Genomic DNA, 5,343 nt, shown 5'->3' with positions numbered 1-5,343 from the left:
TATTGTGTTTATAACCTTCAGAACGCCCCTTAAGAAGAAGTAGGACACAGAACACATAATGCCGCCACAGAATCATTTTGTGTTCGATTTTGAAGTCTGGAGTCGAGCTGAGCAGATGCAGATGATACCACGTGATTACAGCGCCAACGGAGCGAAATATATTCAACGAACGCTCGATTATATCTGAATGACATGTTGACATTTGTGGTATAATTTTTCATCACAAAACCTCTAATATATGATTGATGAAGTTTTTTTCAACAACATGAGTGTAATTTATATTTTTTTAAATATAAACATTTTATTACAAGTATTTGACAATGGCTATAGTGTCAAAGAAATTATTTTAATGAAATGAAATTAGTTATTTTATTTCCACGACCGGTTTCGGGTTTTATCCCATTATCAAGTATAAAACTAATTGAAAATTAGACAAAAGTATTTTCATCCATTTCATTATAGTCATCACGAATTTCCACAAAATAACAAGTCATCAATTACATAGATAAAAACTATTATTATGTCAATAAGAATGTATACTTTTTTCTGAAGACAGTGATGTGCTGACGAACAAGAGTCATATGTTTCATCAGAAGTTGAAATTTATCCAAAAAATACCTGAAACTCAACCAATTTTTGAAAAATATGAACATAGAGCAGATGTAATTGAGATAACAGATCTGCATTATCGCTCAAACTTGTATTATACGAACATACCTTTCTTATAGGTGAGGACAGGTTACAAATTGTCAAAGATTCTGGCCACCACGTTCGTGATGTCTTTGAACTGGTATGGTATAGTACCTATATTACATCCATTTCTTATTTGATACACTTATAATCCTGTAGCAAACTTTCAACAATAACTGTAAAGAAAATATTTTGCGATTCACTGATACTCTCTTCGTTCAATTTTGCTGATTCTCTGATTATTTGACCTTTCAATATATAATAAATATAATGAATGTTTTTTACGTTCGGGTTGAAAAAAATAATAATATAGTCAAGGGTATAACTATGGCACATCCGGAAACCAGAGGCGTGAGGTCACCTATTTATTTCATATGGATGATCTTAAACTTCATGCCTCTGGAGAGAAGGATCTGCATCAGTCCTTGAGGGTGGTGAAAGAGTACACGGATGCTATTAGTATGAAATTCGGGATAAACAAATATGCGGGGACTACGAAGATGATGTGCAGCTCGTAGATGGAAGCATCAAACACCATCTGGATACTGGAGAGAACAACGCCCCTCTCAAGAGGCAACAGCAGTGGATAACTTTTTCCACGGCAAGTATCAGCACAAACTCCGACAGGAGTTTGCATCCCAAGTAATCAGTTCCACGGTTGTACTTTCCCCGACAACAGGGATGCTGTGGACTTTTGAGTTTGGAATGTCTACATGACAGATGAATGATATACTGTCTGTGAAGTTCGGACCATCTTCTCGGCATGGTCTCTGCGACCATGAGATAGCAGGAACTAAAACATTCCTCTAGAGGGTTTCTGCCTGAGCAGCTGGTGACCTTGGTTAAGTTTACAACTGTGAACGAAGTGATCACAATTCTGTCGCTGAATTGGAAGCTGTTCAGTAAAAGACCCATATCAGATATCACTTCACTCATGCGGCAACACAAGGTTAAGCCAATGCATGGGGCCTTCTTCAACAACATTGTAGGTCTTGGCTCACCAAAGCGTCTGACCTTCGCTTTCCTCAGGTCGAAAATGCTGACGTCGGAAACTGAGGGGTTCATCATGGTTTGCCAGCATATGAGGTCTCAGCCTATATCCATTGACATACCGTGGCCCTAAGAGTGCTATATTAACACCTATGGCGACACACCGATGTGGGAAACGAGACGTGCCGAATTTATAAGAATTATTCGTTTCCCATCCTCAGGCTCATGCAATCAGATAAGCCTGATGTAGTAATTGTCGACCACAAGAGTAAGGCGATATTTGTCGTGTAGTTTTCAGCTCCTGGCGAGACGAATATTGTTCGAAAATAGAAGGAAAAACAGATAAAACATCGAGATTTCTTCTTCAAACTCCACAGACTATATCCAACTATTCTGTCATGATGTTTGTTCGGCTTATTATCGGAAGATCATATATACGTGGTGTACGACAAGATATCTCTCTCGGAATGAGATATTTCTTCTTATCGGAAATGTTGAAGTTGTTCATGAGTGCCTTGGTCTTCTTTTCCACATATGTTGTGGGATCTCTGGTTGTTGGTTGGTATTTCGGAGAGTCAAGTAATGTCGTCATCTTGTCGATGTATAGCCACTGGTGTTGAATACTACAGTGGCATTACCTTTGTCTGCGGAAAGAATAACTATGTCTGGATTATTATTTGAGTTTTTCAGAGATTGTCTCGCCGATGAGGTGATATTGGATTTCGGAAATTTTGCTTTTCTCAAAGTAGTGGCGATATTCTGGGGGGCTTTTTTGGCCAGGTTTACAGGAAGATGGAAAATGGCTGATTTGGTCTGAGTGAGGATGGTTTCAATGTAAATGGATTTGGGAGCTATGGCGAAATTGAAGTCTTTCAACAAATTTCCAGCAGAGTATAGTTGTAGACTAGGACTGGTGGGTCGGATGTGACTGACGGGTGTTTTATGAGTGATGAGTAATGCTTGCTTTTTCTTTTGTTTGTTATTCTTGGTATCACTGATGTGTTCTTTTTTTCATAATCTATTCTGAGAAAAGTGTCCCTAATGACAGGATGATTTTTTTAGTTTGATAACCGTCCGTAACATTGATACGAGGATGAGTTGGTGAAGTGAAGATTGCGTATGACGTCTTGGATGGTCTTTCGAACAAGGGCGAAACTAGAGCGGCCAAGAATCCCCCTGGCATGGATATATTTATCATGGAAGTTGATCTGAAATGCCTTGGAAATTACTTGATGCTTCAAGAAAAGAAAAATCACATAAGTAGTTAGTTTAAGCCGATTTCAGAACCTCCCCCCACCACTTTCAACCTTGAAATGACCTCTACGTCACACGAAGTTGCGAAGGTGACTTTGAGGAGGTGTTATGAGTTTGACCTTGAACGACCTTGGCATGCGTCATACGGCAACGCAGACAAGGTGACTTTGAGGTGCTGTTTTGGGTTTAACCTTGAATGACCTTCATTCTTTTCCCATATTTTCGACAAGGTGACTTTGACTTCCAATGAATTCGAGCCAGTTTTGCACCTACACGATTTAACGCAACCAAGGTGACTTTGAACGATTGTTTTGAGTTTGCCCTTGAACGACCTTGATCAACGTTACACAAGGCAAGCAAGGTGACTTTGAGGCAGTGCCTTTGAACGACCCTGACACACATCACGCGACAAAAGCAAGGAGACTTTGAGGTAATGTTTCAAGTTTGACCTTGAACGACCTTAATTGATCCACGTTGTTATTTAGAATATTCGACTTTGAACGACCTTCAGCCGCATGGACGAAGAGACTTTTGGAGTGCGTTTTCAGTTTGACTTTGAGTGACCTTCTACAATATCATGTGTCTTTGCTGATGTAAATTTGAGGGCGCTCGTGTATTCTCCTTCCCTCCCCCACTTTTTGAATGAACATATAAAAGAGGTGCTACTCATTCACAGGAGTTAGTTTGATATCGCGCGTATTGAATATATCTACAAATATGTTTCACTGTGATAGGTGTGGTAAAAGTTTCAGCCGTAAAGATAACATGCGTCGTCATCAAATGCAGTCCTGCAGGCCGGATAATGATGCAGGTCCTCCAGCAAAACGGCCCAGAGTGGATTCTGCCCAACCAAGTGCAGTTCAGGAATTGTGCAACTATTGCAATAGAATGGTACCTGTGAATAGGATGAATTCACACCTCAAAACATTGGAGCATAGAACAAATTCCTGTACGGAATTTGAGGATGGTGTGAAAATCATCAACAGCGCATTTAAATATAGGATTGTTAGCTACAGGGTCGAAAGTAAGAATCCACATTCAGACTATCAATCTTTCTTTAATGAAGTGAGGCATAAAGTTGTGACTTTGATTGATCGAATGGTGCAAGTTCATAACACCTTGAAAGTGAACATGGAGTTGTTTGGGAGGTACGTACTTCAGACGCAGGAAATATTAAAGGTGAAGTCTTTCAACAGCCAAAACCAAATTGTTGATCAATCAAACAACCTTGAAGAGGTTTATAGGACATTCGTCGACACGTTGTCTGCAAAAGCTGTGGAATTTCAAGAACGCGACTCAGGTATATTATCTACATAAATATGAAAGATTTCAGTCATTAAACGAATAATGTGTTTACAGGTTGGACTCTGGAGAAAGTTGTTTTTATCGAAGTAAACATCAACAAATATAGTCCTCTCAGTGGATCCTCCTACATCAAGCTTCCAGAATTCATCGCTTTGAATAGGGCAGTAGTTAATGTGAGAAATGAAGACCATTTTTGCTTCGCTTGGGCGGTGACATCAGCTCTGCGACCAGCGCAAACTAGAACTTCTGAAGTAGGCTCATATCCAGACTTCAGAGATGTACTTAATGTTGAAGGTATAGATTTTCCCATGAAATTACGTGATATTCCACAATTTGAGAATATGAATGATTGTTCAGTCAATGTTTATGGGTTAGAAACAACTTTTGAAAACAACAAACCGAAATATGAAATTGTGGGTCCTCTTTATTACGCACGGCGGAAACTCGGTCGCCATGTAAATTTATTGAACATCACCGATGAATCTAGTAATAGCCACTATTGCTGGATAAAGGATCTATCAAGGTTAGTTTCATCACAAATTTCATCCCACGGGCATAGAATGTATTTTTGTGATGGTTGTTTGATGTATTTTTCAGACGAACGCAAATTATTACGACATCAGTTGAATGATTGCAATTTTATTTGTACCACCATTCCCACAACGCAAATCAAAATTGATAAATGTGGTAGGGCCATACCGGAAAATATATTAAAATTTGAAAATTTTGAAAGGCAGTTGAAAGTCCCCTTCGTGGTATACGCTGATTTTGAATCAATTCTGAAGCCTATACATACAAATGAACCGGATCCAATACGTTCCTTCACAAATAAATCATTTATTCACGAGCCATACTCATTCTCATACCGAATTCGTTGTTCTTTCGATGATTCAGCCTCCAAATTTGTTCTTTATCGTGGGGAGGACGCTGCCAAAGTATTTGTAGCCAGGCTGGAGTCTGACCTGAGGGCCATCTACTATACATATTTGAATCGTATCGTGCCAATGAAGCCATTAACAGCATCAGAGGAGAATGAATTTTTAACTGCTGATAGTTGCGGTATTTGTGAGAAACCCTTCGAATTGGGTGACGTCAAAGTGAGAG

Source organism: Leptinotarsa decemlineata, unplaced genomic scaffold (genome assembly GCF_025532065.1).
Source record: "Leptinotarsa decemlineata unplaced genomic scaffold, Ldec_3_MD MMD2_P_RNA_scaffold_9, whole genome shotgun sequence".
NCBI lineage: Eukaryota > Metazoa > Arthropoda > Insecta > Coleoptera > Chrysomelidae > Leptinotarsa > Leptinotarsa decemlineata.
Note: the sequence above shows the minus strand (reverse complement) of the source record.